General features: G+C 42.1%; 1 long non-coding RNA gene across 1 annotated transcript; it reads left to right on the plus strand.

Moving 5' to 3' along the window:
• The first annotated feature begins 685 nt into the window (after positions 1–685).
• On the plus strand, positions 686–14572 carry LOC117871639. The gene is made up of 4 exons (XR_004644312.1): positions 686–868; positions 1236–2005; positions 13713–13782; positions 14395–14572. It is a non-coding gene; the product is annotated as an uncharacterized LOC117871639 (long non-coding RNA).
• Positions 14573–14960: the final 388 nt, after the last annotated feature.

The raw sequence follows: 14960 nt of genomic DNA on the forward strand, positions 1-14960 counted from the left end.
ATATTTGTTAAAAGTGCACCATTTTGTGGAATTGTGTCAATTTTAATGACATTTTGTTTCCAAAAAATTGAAAAAAAAAAAAGCATTCTGATCTTTTCAAAATGGAACATTTTGATTTTTCCATTTCAAAAGGACTTTTTGTTTCAATTTTTTAAATGTATATCTTATAATAAATCAAAATTGGAATAAAACATTTAGATTTTTATCAAAACTAAATGTGCAATTGACCCAAAATCATAAAATAACAATAATTTTAAAAAGACATAATTGTTTTATGGGAAACTGAAAATTTGAAATGTATGGGAATTTTGGTTTGCTTTAGTTCCATTTTGAAATGGAAAAAAAACTTGAGATTGCAGATTTTCCTGGAAAATGAAGAAATCTCGCTCCCACCCAACTCTGTTCAGTAATGCTGGCTTGCAGTCACATAGAGCCTGTTCCCTGCCCCCCCAAACACCTGACTACTCCCACAGCAACAGCACTACCAGGAGCCACCAACAAGCATCTGACAGATCCGCTGATAGATCAGTTCTCTGAGCATCAGCCTGTAGTTCTGCTTCAGCCTCTTTATTCCCATGCATTGCTGGTCCGATGCTGTGCTGGAGAGCTTTTCCTGGTACTCTGTACTTTGCCATTGTGCTCCTGCCTTGCCATCCGTCTTCTGTATGTCCCAACAGGCTTTGTGCTCACATGGCACCTAGAAGGGGTGTACTGGTATGTGTACTTCAAGGACCAGGACACAAGTGGGGAAGGAATTGGAAGGGACCCACATGCCTTACTTCACCGAGACCTGGCAAATCCTAAGGACTGCTCTGAAGACCAGTCCAGAGTGCTTCATAGCCTTGCCAAAAGCGCACCTTCCTAGTAGGTAAGTGTGCTCCCGTTTCAACAGCTCTGCTCCTGGAGCAACAGGCCTAGTTATTGTCCTATTCAATGGGTCCCACAGCACATTTTATGGATCCCTTCATGCCAGGATTAAGCCATTCATTTTGGGGTGCATGGTTAAATTGCTTAAGTAAGGGCTCTATTTCCCTAAGCCCTAATGTGGGGGGTGGTGTGGAGCTGCACAAGTCGAGCAAGGTGGACTACAGCTACGCTTCATTATCCCTTAAGAGGGTACAGAGTGTGTTCCCCTTGCCAGCTCCATTTGCCAATGTACGGGGTCAGGGTTGCTAGCACGGAGCTTACAGTCCCTGTGCCCCTTACATCCTCTTTTTCCTTGTGTATCTTTGCAGGAGTCAGAAACAATCCAGCCCAAAATCAGGAACCTACAATTGTGACCCACTGAATCAGTGAAGTACAAACCCACTGACATCCAGGCATAAGACAGGGTAGACTTTAGCCCCTGGATGTTACAGTATTGATACACACAGAGGAATGATTGTGAGGCCAAGTAATGATAAAATCAAAAACCTCTGGAGCTGGGCAGAACACCTGATTACAACTGAGTAGCGTAAGTCCCAGCGGTAACAACGCTGATGTATTCGGGCAAGGTGATGCAGGTCACAATTGCAGTGGAAATAAGGGAAAGATAAGAATGGGAACAGAGAAGAATGGTGCTATCTTGCTGTCCAGGCCCAACAGGCAGATAAACGACACTAACCCAGCCTGTAGGGACACAGCTGCACCAGCTAGCCTCGGAGGAGCTGGTTCCCTCTTCATCTCAGAAGCAGCTCTGGGCCACTGAAGAGTGGCCTCGCCAGCTAGGAAGCAGCTGGTCTTGGCAGGGAAAAACCCCAAATCCTTAGGCAGAAGCAAAACAAGAGTGGGGACTGGTTTTGAGAGCTATTTATTCAGAGAAGCTACCCCCATCCCTTTGCCCCAGCCAAGTAATCTGCATATCCTGAGCCTGTTAGGCAAACAGTAAATGTTACACAATCTCCCATAACTTTTTCTGCAATCTTTTATAAATGTTAGCAGGCATGCTGTCTCGTATACATACACTGCTCCCTATCATTATACCATGTTCCAGCCTTGCAAACTCCTACTTCTGCATTTGCCTGAGGTGAGTAATTTCTTTTGATGGGTGAATGAAATAGCATTCTTATTTTCATTCTTGACCATGATGGTAAAAGTAGGCAAGTTGATTTTGTGCCTGGCCATGTAAATTTTCATGGCAGTTTTTTCAAGCCTGTTATATTATATTGCACTTTACTTGTTTATGTATTTTTCTCATTGTATAGCCTGGTTTAACACAATATTGGAACCTATGTAATTTTATGTAGTAATGTGATTTATATTATATAATACTATACTAACTTTTGTGCAAATGAACTAAAGGTCACTGGCTATCCTCTACCCTCATTCTATGTATCAGTGGTATTCGGCTCAAGTACCGAGAGCAAAATCTGGCTGTAAACATATTACTTATGACCAGGGATCCTAGAAACCTGTTTGCCACAGAAAAACAAGGAATTTGCATTTTTACAGAGGTTCTTTAGTTTTTACATTTTGTGAAAAAATAAAAATATATATTAACTAAATTTTACAGAAAGTACCAGTGTCACTTATTCAATGCGTGCAACCTCCCCCTCTTGATTGATTTTTGAATGCACTTTAAATTTACATAGCTAACCATACTCTAATAAACTGCTTCCGATGTATAGAGGTTTGAATTTTAATGCATCTCAAATTTCACTTCAGATGTAATTAAAATTATGAAAAGATGCTGAAAACTTTAAAAAATCACACCTAAAAATGTGTCACTGAGTTTGGCAAGGACAAATTTCACATTGATGGTAATGTGCTGTTCTGTACGGTATGCACCAAGGCCATAGATTATGTTTGAAGGCAGGCAATTGTAGGACACATGGAAAGCGCTAAACATAAACTGAATGAAAAGAAATGAAAACAAGAGGCTGAAACAGCAGGGCCATCGACAACAGTAAAGAAACAATGCACTGTGACTGGATCATTAAAGGTTAAAGCACGCTAGAGAACCTTTAGTGTGCACCAGCAGGGTCTACATGGACCAATTAATGCACAACACATTAGTGCACTTTAGAAATCACACTTCCATGGTGTGCATTGCTGCTCCATGTAGACAAGCCCTAAGTCACTTTGGGGACACTTTCGAAAATCAAGTATCAGGGGGTAGCCGTGTTAGTCTGTATCTACAAAAACAACAAGGAGTCTGGTGGCACCTTAAAGACTAACAGATTTATTTGGGCATAAGCTTTCGTGGATAAAAACCGCATCTGAAGAAGTGAGGTTTTTACCCATGAAAGCTTATGCCCAAATAAATCTGTTAGTCTTTAAGGTGCCACCAGACTCCTTGTTACTTTTGAAAATGTTAACCTTAGTCCTGGAATCAATGCTTATTGTATGTGGTGCAATTCTTTTCAGAATTGGTGCCCATCAACAGTAAAAGACTTCCCTGTCTTAAGCACATGCTTAAATGCTTTGCTGAATCAGGGCCTAAGTCCTCTGAACAACAATTTATGTCAATGGTTTCTGATGACTCCTTTCCCCCTTCATTTAGTGAATGGCATTTGTAACCAAAAAGAAAATTAACAGCAGGCAAATGCCTATTTTTACTAATGCTGAAACCAAGTATTAATATTTGCTTAGTTCAGATTTTCTTGAGTATCCCTGTGTAAACATGTCCTTATTTTTTGCATGGTCTGAGCTGTGGATCAAGAGATCATCAACTTTCCTCCAGTAATCTAGGGAAAGCATGAGAAAATTACATGCTTTGCTGAAGCATCAAGCAAAAATCCTAGGAGCAATGGTAGTTTAATGTTTCAGTGGAATTCCCTTTATATTATGTGAAGGTTTTAAGGTGTGGTTTTTTAAATCTTATCGCCCAGAAGTTTTTTCCACAGGAAAACTTTCCCATAAATTCACAAAATGGTCTAGTGCTCAGTATAGTTTTACACCCTGAGAATTTATTATTCATGAAATGGGTCTTTTGAAGTATGATTTCTCAGTATTGATTTTTTATCTTTAAACAGTGAACATGAACACTGACTCAAAGGTCCACTGACAGTCACTCAGGAATAACTCAAAATGCTTGTGTCTCGGCAAGGTCTCCGTACACAGGGAACATTTTGTAAATATTAGTTACTAGAATCGTAACACTAATAGATGTAGTTAATAATTATCACAATGTGCCGAAACGGCACAGTTTGCTCCCTGATTACAATATTAAATTGCTATTGAGCTGTGGTATTTGCTTCAGGCAATACTACTGAGAAGCCTCCAAAGACTCCAGTTGGCCTCTCCGCAGAAAAATGGGAAATGTACAGCTGCACATAACACACAGGCAGGGCTAGGGTTTGCCAGAAAACAAACAACTCAGACAATAGAAGGAAAGTTATATCAGAGCTGAAGTGTCCTTTCACTTGGGAACTGTCATCTCTCAAAAAGAAAACACACACTCACACACACACACACTGGATAACAGCTTACATGGCAGTCCATCACCATGGGCACACTAACTCCAGCTGTCGATGGAGGATACAGCACAGCAGGAACTGAATGCTTTGTTTTATTTTCTTTTGATTATGTCTCAAGAGGAGCTAAATCAGTTCAGAAAAATTCAGTGGTACTCCAGGACTTGTCCATACTGATCTATCGAGGGGTACTAACCAGTGAACCTTTTACCCATTGCCCAATTGGCTGAGTAGCCTGGACACTCGCCGAGCTATGGAGTACAAACATTTCCGTTTAAATGCGAGTGATCATTATTGTTAGCATCTTCCATCTTCTTAGCATTTTTATCTTCAGAGTGTGCTGCAAACTAGAGATGGGTCTAAAACCCAAACCCCAAAACTGAAACTCTGGATCCCAGCTCCTTATCTTTATAAATGGGCAGAACCAGACTGCCAACTCTGAAGACTCTCAAACTCCAGATGTGAGTCAGAGTTTTACCAAAATAAGGGCTGTTCACATTTGAGGTTAAAATTTCAACCATTATAGCGAGACGTCTGATATGTACATCCTATCTGAGCCAGGATCAGATCCTAGGCTTAGGCCTCTGATTTGGATGTGCATCCAGTTGTATTATGGACTAACTAATGGTCTCTAATCCTATGAGTAAATATAATCCCCATTTTGCAGAAGGAGAAACTGGCAGAGCAGGGGATTTAGCCAAGGATATCAGAGCCAGGTTTTGAAGTCAGGAGTTGCTGTGTCCCTGCCCTTTGATCAGGCACTCTTCTCTGTAACATTACAAAGTTGTATATGCAAACAGTGTATAAAAGTGTAGCAGAAGTAGCACAACCAGACAACGAGTTACAATTATTAGATTACTGATAAAAGAAGTTAAGGAATGGGCTTCGCAGGTACAAATTCTAACTGTGTCAGATATATATATCATGTGTGTGTGTGTATAATGGTTAGGCTGTGGAAAGAAAGCATGCAGGCTTTAGACTTTATAAAGCACACACAGGTGTTTGCACTTGCATATTGCAGGTGCAATGACATGTACCTGCATACACTGGGGCCAGCCTGAAATTATACCCCCTAATGAGATCGTGTGCAACTTTTGCATTACCAAGGCATGCTATGTATGTGTGTTCAGGGAGTTACTGGGGAAACAAGTGTGTCGGGTTTTCTAATTGGGTCCCTTTGAGTACTTTACAAGACAGCCTGCCTAACAGTGCTATGCAAGATACATGGAGCAAGGGTTTCATGTTGATTTAAAAACCATATTGTATGCTGCTGATATCAAAACTCCAACGAAAAGTAAAGGAGACAGGGAGGTATGCTTCTACTAATTGTTTGTTTTCAAAGGTATATCAACTAGATACATTATTTCATTTCAATGGTTCACAAGTTAGTTCAAATTCCTCTTGGGAAAGATACCAGCTCAAACTTTTTACTTTTATTATTTTTGTATTTGCTGGTTTGAGGTCTATAAGTTTTAAATCTCAGTGATATGAAATTCCACAGCCCACTGCTATCGGCTTCTAATACAGAACAAAGTGTCGCTGTTAAAATCTCAGCTATACTATGATGAAAGGAAAACTTGTCTACAGACTGTGTTTCTAGATCCTTCTGGAATCAAGATCATAAAAATTAGAAATAAATTATTGTGTCATCTAATCCATCCTGTTACTAGTGCAGGGTTGTTTTCTAGTGCATGTTTTCTAGAACTCGGTAAAGGTTAATTTAAGTGTCATAAGCAAAATTACTTCCATGGAGTCTTTTGGTCATCAACCAAACTCAAGTTAAAGTGGCCAGCTGTCATGTTTTCTACTGATGATGTCTCGGATCATTGGGATACTTTAAGAGGGGCTGTTGACAGGAACTAAAGAACAATCTGAGAAAGGAGGTATGTTGTTTAACAAGTAACAAGGGTCTCTGCTCTTTCTTCTAGTGTTTTTCCTTTTACCACAGCTCACAGAAAGAAACATCAAGGCCTATTGTAGAAAACAAGATGTGAGAAACTGATTGGTGTTATAATTATAGTGTCAGGTACTCTTAGGGTTACCATTCGTCCGGATTCCCCCGGACATGTCCGGCTTTTCTGAGTTAAAAATAGCGTCCGGGGGGAATTTGTAAATGTCTGGACTTCCCGCCCATGCAGAGCGCGCGCGGCTGACAGGGCAGCCGGCTGGATGGTGCCACTTGCACTGGGCTCCGGCAGCCAGAGAGCCAGAGAGCCTCTTCCGCTTCCCCCTCCTCTTCCCTGCAGCTGAGATCACTCCCTCCCTCCCTGCATTCACAGGACGTTCGGGCCTCTGGCAGTCTGGAGCTCCTGCGAGGGTGGGAACCAGGCTATGCGCTCCGTGTGGGAGTGCGGCAGCATGTCGGGCTGCGCGTGGAGCCCAACACGCTGTTCTGAGAGGCATGGTATAGGGGGCCAGGGAGTCAGAGAAGGGGCAGGGAGGTTCTGGAGGGGGCAGTCAAGAGACAGGGAGCAGGGTTGGATGGGTCGGGAGTTCGGGGGGGGGGCTGTCTGGGGGTTGTGAGTGTAAGGTTTTGGGCAGTCAGGGGATAGGTAGGGGGTAGGGTCCTAGGGGGGCAGTTAGGGTGGGGGGTGGTCTCAGGAGGGGGCAGTTAGGGGACAAGGAACAGGGAGGCTTAGGTAGGGGGTGGGGTTCTGGAGGGCAGTTAGGAGCAGGGGTCCCAGGAGGGGGCAGTCAGGGGACAGGGAGCAGAGGGGTTTAGATGGGTCGGGAGTTCTGCGGGGGGACTGTCAGGGGGTGGGGAGTGGTTGGATGGGGCGTGGGAGTCCCTGGTGTCTATCTGGGGGTTGGGGTGTGGATAAGGGTTGGGGCAGTCAGTGGATAGGGTCCTAGGGGGACAGTTAGGATGGGGGAGGAAGGTCTCAGGAGGGGGCAGTCAGGGGACAAGGAGCAGGGAAGCTTAGGTAGGGGGTGGAGTCCTGGGGGGCAGTTAGGTAGGGTTACCATATGTCCGGTTTTTCCCGGACATGTCCGGCTTTTTGGTCCTCAAATCCCCGTCTGGGGGGAATTGCCAAAAAGCCAAACATGTCTGGGAAAATAGCTTTGCCGGCATCCCTGCCCCAGTCCCCTACTTATCTTGCAGCTCCCGCAGGCTGTGAGCTGCAGGCGGATTCCTCCGTGGCTGCTGCTGCTCCCCCCAGACACCTCAGCTCTGTGTAGGTGAAGAGCCAAGCTGCCCGAGCGCTACTGGCTTCACGGTTTGTGGGGCAGTTCCCAAACCTCCAGACCCTGCACCCCTGGCCGGGCGCTTCCCCAGCGCAGCCGGAGCCCGGGAGGGGAAGCGCCCGGCCGGGGGCGCAGGGTCTGGAGGTCGGGGGCTGCCCGGCAAACCGTGAAGCTGGTAGCACTCAGGCAGCTGTTTCGCGGCTGGGAGGGAGGAGGGGGAATGCGGGGCGCTCAGGGGAGGGGGCGGAGACTTTGGGGAAGGGGCGGAATTGGGGCAGGAAAGGGGCAGGGCCAGGGCCCCATGGAATGTCCTCATTTTTTAATGAGGAAATATGGTAACCCTAGGTACCCTTAATTATTTATACAGAGCTGTTGGTACAGCGACAGGCGGGTTAGGTTCCAAGTTATGCTGTAGGTTGTATTTTGCAGATGTATGGTGATTCCTTGGTGAAGTATTTTAGACATATCCCATTTCTGTTTGTCTGCCTTCTGTTTTTGAATTGAAAAAACACTTACACAAAAGATATTTTGGGAATAGGAAAATGTCTTCCAGACCCAACATGTCTGAACTTGATTTATTCTGGACTATACTATAATTTCGTGGATCTGATCTTGCAGGCCTTACTCAGGCAAAACTTAACTGAACTTTAATGGGAGTTTTGCCTGCATCAGGGCTGCAGGATCATGCAGTTGTAACTATAACATTGTATGATGACTAACTTTAATGTGGGCTCCTCTCAAGGCAAAGCTAAAAGCTATAATCTTTCTGGTGGGCTAAAATTAAGAGAAATACCCAGATTGAGGTCAGTGTTGCTCTGAGTTCTACATGAAGGATTTTTCAACTCTTCATTATTCTATTGTATAGATCATTTCCTCGGCCTTCTTCCAGAGCACTTATTAGCCAAAATTCAGAAAAGAATTTCTCATCAGTGTAAAACAGAATGCCCATCTCCTATGGTTCACAAACACTCTATTGCCACAGGAAGGCCTGGAATCATATTGATTATGACTTTCCTAACTATTTCTCTCTGTGAAGCTTTGCCATCAGCCCTGACAAGCCAGAAGCAGACTCACTAGCTGTGAGTAACATCTTTTCTCACTGACTAAATATCTCATCCGCCTATATTAGTTTGGAGAGCTTGTCTCTTCCAAAAAGCCCTACATCCTATCCACTACTCACAATGTGAAAGCCCTGCCATCAGGGCAACTGTTAAAAGTTATTTTCATGCTGGCCTTACATGTTAACTTATCACCAAACTAAACTCTTTGCTGAAAGGCTGAAGCTTCTATTCACAGAGGGTGAAAATTGGTTCCACTGGGAAAGCTTCAAAGTCATTTCAGCCATTAAACTGTGGCTGTATGTATCATAAGTACAGGAGAGGTCAAGGCACTGTCTGTGAACCATGGGGACTTGGTAAAGAACTTCCCACTGAAACTGGCAGTGCTATTGTGTATTCTGTTTCAGTCAAGCTCTGCAGCAAGAGCAAGTCAAGTTTGTACATGAGACTCATTATGCTTCCTCTGTTTAACATACCAATTACTTTCTGTATTTACCATGTTTAGAACAACTTCATGTCAAAAATTAATAATGCTAAAATAGAGAACTATGCTGATGTGTGCTAAAGGGGAAGCACAGCATGCTAATCCAAGTAGAATGTGAAATAGAAATAGAAATAGAAATAGATGGTGAATTTGCCGTTGCTGGTATTACTTCAGGATGAAATTAATCTCCATTACAGGGGTCTCACATAAAGGTCTACACATTCCTTAAAGCCCACATAAACCTGTGATAAGTGCATCTTAAGGGGTGCACAGGGCCTTGGGTAAGCCCCCCTGCATTGGAGTAATTTCACCCACAAAGAACTGAGGAACCAGCACTGCCACTGATTCTCATTATGAAATTCACTTAAGCCAATGTTTTTCTCTGCTGTCTCTGAATATCCGGGAGCAGGACAGAGAATTATGGGTCTAAATTGCTTTTGTGGCAAATAGTTAAATGCTGATCTTTAAAAAAAATTCTGAACTTTAAATAATCATGGGGAAAGTCAAGAAACAAGACGACTTGATTTACCTCAGCTGAGTCTGGATAAACCCCTGTAGTAGAGGCAAGGGCAGTGAACTTTTTCCCCAGAACCCAGCTTAGAGTTGACGGTTGTCAGGCTAGCAGGGATTTCTCCCTGAGTTCCAAAAGGCCAGGAATCCCCTCACAGTCCCAATAAATTCACTGCTTCTTACAATCTTGAAGTTTAGCATCTGTGTAATAACAGAACTTGAAAGACGCTTTCGAAGTCTCTAGCAGTGGCATGCCGTCATGCGCTGAGAAGCACTTCTTTTGCCCTCAAGGAAGTAACAGTAAAAATGACTGTGTTCATTAGGTGACACTTGAATCCTTCACATTAATGGAGATTATTAAAGCTACATATATTTCAAAATCATTTTGAAAATTCAGTTGTTACATAAGAAAACCTGTCCAGGTGATCACCTTCAATAGGCAGCTTCTGTCTGAAGAAAGACACTCTTGGGCCCTTCAATCTCATTTCCTTCCCTCCCTCATGGGCTTTGGCCTCCTTGTGGGCTATGTTGGGGCAGACATCAGGTGGGGGTTGTGTGCCCACCTGCAACATGGTCAATTTGCTGAACTGAAGGGTGTGACAGGAACCTATTGGTTTATAAATCCTTTGCAATGACTCCATTGTGTATCTGGGAACAGCTGCTCCCACTCTCCCGTCCCTGGGATTACAGAAGGTTTATGTTTCTGGGCTTTCCTGTGGGCCAGACACAATTGTGGGCTGGAATTTTTCCCTTTCTGCTAGATAGGCCTAGGATGGGGGCAGTGTTTCTCCTTCTCCTTAATACTAGCTCCTTGCTTAGCAACTTCTTGATAAATTGAAAGTAATTCACACTAGAGGGGAAAATGTGAACTACTCATATACCTCTAAATTAACTGTATCAACTCAGGAAAGGGGCCTGGGCATCACAATGAAGACCTCTGCTCAATGTGCAGCTGCAGTCAAGAAAGCTAACAAAACACTGAGCTACATAAGGAATGGGATTGTGAATAATAAAGAGAACCTTATAATGCCTTTCTATAAATCAGAGGTGCAGCCTCATCTGGAGAAATGTGAGAAATTCTGGTCATCCTGTCTCAAAGAGAATATTGTAGAACTAGTGGGAGTTCAAAAAAGGCCAATGAGAATGATTAGGGGACTGGGAAACTGCTCATGTGAAGAGGGATTGCAAAAGATTAGGATTGTTTACTTTAGTAAGGAGATGAGTAAAAGAGGACAGGATAACGTATATAAAATAATGTATAGTATAGAGAACATCAGTCATGAACTTCTGTTCTCCCTGTCTCATAGTACAGGAGCAAAGGAACATTAATGAAATTAACAGTTGGCAAAATCAAAATTGATAAAAGGAAATACCATTTTTACTGAGCATGTAATTAAACAGTGGAACTCACTGTTACAATATATTATTGAGGCCAAGATTCAAAGAGGGACTGGATGTTTATAGGGATAACCAGAATATTCACAGTTATAACAAATATAATGCATATATTGTGCATGTAACAAGCAATCTCTAACTATTAGGGATTAGGATGAGATCTTCCTTGGGGAAGATTATATCACACCTGCCTACTATGGGGATTTTAGATATCCCTGTGAGGTGTCTGATTACTGACTGTTATCAGAGACAGGATACTGGAGTAGATAGATTTCATGATCTTAAGGAAAGGAAGGAGTGAGAGCAGCAGAATCAGGACACTGGACTTTAAAAAAGCAGACTTTAACAAACTCAGAGAACTGTTAGGTAGGGTCCCTCAGGAAGAAAATCTAATGGATAACGGAGTTCAGGGGAGCTGGCAGTTCTCAAAGAGACAATATTTAAGGCACAACTGCAAACTATCCCAATGAAAAGGAAAGTTACAAAGAACAGTGAGTGGTCAATATGACTGTGTCAGTAGCTCTTTAATGACCTGAAAATCAAAAAGGAAACATACAAAAAGGAAAATCAAAAAGGAAACATACATGCACAGATTGTTAAGAATGAGTACAGAACAGCACAGCCTTATAGGAACCAAATTATAAAGATTAAGACACAAAATTAATTAAATCTAGCAAGGGACAAAAAAGGCATTAAGAAGAAGTTCTATAAATATATTAGGAGCTAGAGGAAAACAAAGGAACGTGTAGGTTTATTACTTAGCAGGGAAGGAGAGCTAATAACAGACAACACCAAGAAGGCTGAGATGTTTAATACCTATTTTGCTTTTGTCTTCACCAAACAGGTGACCAGAGGCTTGACACAATTAAATATTAACAATAAGGGGGAAGGAGCATGGGTCAGAATAGGGAAAGAACAGGTTAAAGAATTTTTAGGTAAGTTAGATGTATTTAAGTCAGCAGGGCGTGATGAAATCCATCCTAGGGTCCATAAGAAACTAGCTGAGGCAGTCTTGGAACCATTAGCAATTATCTTTTAGAACTCATGGACGATGGGTAAGGTCCTGAGGAACGGAGAAGGGCAAACATGGTACCTATATTTAAAAAGAGGGGGGGAAAGGATCTGAGGAATTATAGACTAGTCAACCAAACTTCAAAATCTGGAAAGATATTGGAATAAATTGTTAAGCAATCAATATGTGATAATAGGGTGAGAAGTAATAGCCAACATGGATTTGTCAAGAACAAATCATGAAAAATAGATCTAATTTCCTTTTTTGATAGGATTACTAGCCTAGTGGATGGGGGAGAGCTGTAGACTGGCTATATCTTGATTTTAGGAAGGCTTTTGACACAGTCCCTCGTGACGTTCTCATAAGCAAACTAGGAAAATGTGTTCTAGATGAAATTACTATAAGATGAGTACATAGCTGTTCTTAAAGAGTTATCAATTGTTCTCTGTCAAACTGGGAGGTTGTATCCAGTGGGGTCCCACTTGGGTCTGTCCTGGGTCTGGAATTATTCAACATTTTGATTAGTGACTTGAATAATCAAGTGGAGAGAATGCATATAAAATTTGTGGATGGTACCAAGCTGGGAGGGGCTGTAAGCACTTTGGAAGACAGGATTAGAATTCAAAACAATGGTGACAAATTGAAGAATTGGCCTGAAATCACAAAATGAAATTCAATAAAGACAAGTGCAGGAAGGAAAAATCAAATTCACAAATACAAAATGGGAAACAACTGGCTAGACAGAAGTACTGCAGAATAGGATCTGGGGGTGGTTCATAAATTGAATATCAGCTGATAATGTGATGCAGTTGTGAAAAAGGCTAATATCATTCTGGGATGTATTAACATCATATGTAAAACATGGGAGGTAATTATCCCATTTTACTCAGCACTGGTGAGGATTCAGTTGGAGTACTGTGTCCAGTTATCAATGCCACACTTTAGGAAAGATGTGGACGAATTGGAGATATTCCAGAGAGGGCAACAAAAATAATAAAAGGTTTAGGAAACCAAACCTATAAAAAAATGTTTAAAAAACTGGCATGTTTACTCTTGAGAAAAGAAGACTGAGGCAAGATCTGATAACAGTTTTCAATTAACCTTAAGGTCTGTTACAAATAGGCTTGACAGAATTAAAATTTTTATATATATATAATTTCAGTAGATAATATCAATGTCGAATCTCTGTTATTGTAGGTTTTCAAGAACACGTTAGACAAACATCTGTCAGGGATGGTCTAGGTTTACTTGGTGCTGCCTTAGCACAGGAACTAGATGACTTCTAAAGGTCCCTTCCAGTCCTACATTTCTCTGATTCTATGGACCATGGGTCTGATCCAGTATGGCAATTCCTATGTTTATGTGCTAGCTACACACTGTCCATATACTCAATTTACTTTGATTGGTAGGTGCTGCTGCTTCCTTGGCCAGCTAGACAGAACTAAACGGAATAAAATAAAATATAAATAAAATAAAATGCACCATGTTAATAAAAGTGTTCAGAGGCAGTTTCCTCCACCCCCCTAATTAAGATGTCAATTCAACAAGCAATTACTTACTTACTAAATGCAACATTAGGGCTCTGTGCATGCCCCTGGCACACACCAACTCTTCTGAAAGTTATTTGGAAATGCATCTTTTTAGTGTTATTTTCTTTAAATTTCTTTATGCAGGCTACAGTTCTGTGAAGAAGAAGGAAGCAGGGATCCAGCCAAATCATGGTGCTGGTGAAGGACTGGGAAGGTAGGTACAGCCGTACATTTTTATTTTGCTTGTCCTGCTTAGTGCTCCACCCCTGTCAAACTCCCCCTACTGACAAGCATACATGCCCCTTCCATCTTACAGTACAAGGGCCAAGGTACTGTGCATAGGAGCTGAGCATGGGCAAACATCAGTCCATGCACAGTGAATGATTTTCCAGCAAGACAAAGCTCCCACAGAGTTGCCTCTTGGCATCCTGCTTTCTGTCTTCTGTGTTTGGAAGGGGAACCATCTCCTCCAATTGATTTGACCCTTTTTGTCCCATCAATAACTAATGGTGTCATTTTTCTTCTTCTGTGGTTCTTGCTTTGGAAAGGAAAACCACATTGAAGTAAGCAAGTTGTTTGTACAACATAAACCCATGCAGGGTTATTACAGTTTGAATTACATATGTATTAGGCTTTTAGTAAAAGACTGTGTCTTGGATGGTGGCTTAAGAGAACATTCCATGTGTATATACTTTCTTGGGGCCAAATCCTAAGGTCATTGCTTAATTCTACTCAGTTGAACTGTCACTCACTTCAGTGGAAGTTTGTTTCTCAGTAGATTCCAAATCACAGATTCTGTGTACCAATCATTTTTTCTAACTTCCAGCTCTGCAAACTCAACCAGGGCTCTGAAAGTCAAGCTGGATTCTTTCCTTCTCATGCATCACTCTCCAAGATAAAGTTCCTGCCAGCCAATAGATGCCAGAGTTACTCTTGTGCAAACACACTGGGCCTGTTACAGCAGGAGAAATCCCACTGGGGCCAATGACACAAGACAAACACAAGAGAGGACCGTCAAGCCCACTGTTGTCGGTGGGTTTGTGTAAGCTCAGTTTGGCCCTGTAACTGGAATGTAATAAACAATTCTGCTGATGATGCAGAAAAAGGAATAGAATGCAGCTTGCTCTTTCCTAACTGTGTTTTCTCTGCAGGGCTAAGAGAAGTAAAAAGTAGTAAAATCCTTTTTTGCCACTAATGTGAGCAGCTATGACACTGAACGCATGCATCAGATCTGCTGAGTAAGAAGCTGCCATTTTACATAGTCACTTTTCTGAGTAGAATCACGCTTTAATGGGCTCCTTTAAAATCTTTTAAGCAAGATCAACTGTTGTCCCTCCGACAGAAAAGTCAAAATACACAGCGCTAAATCTAAGTCAAACTATTTCATTCCAC

Source organism: Trachemys scripta, chromosome 2, assembly GCF_013100865.1.
Source record: "Trachemys scripta elegans isolate TJP31775 chromosome 2, CAS_Tse_1.0, whole genome shotgun sequence".
NCBI lineage: Eukaryota > Metazoa > Chordata > Testudines > Emydidae > Trachemys > Trachemys scripta.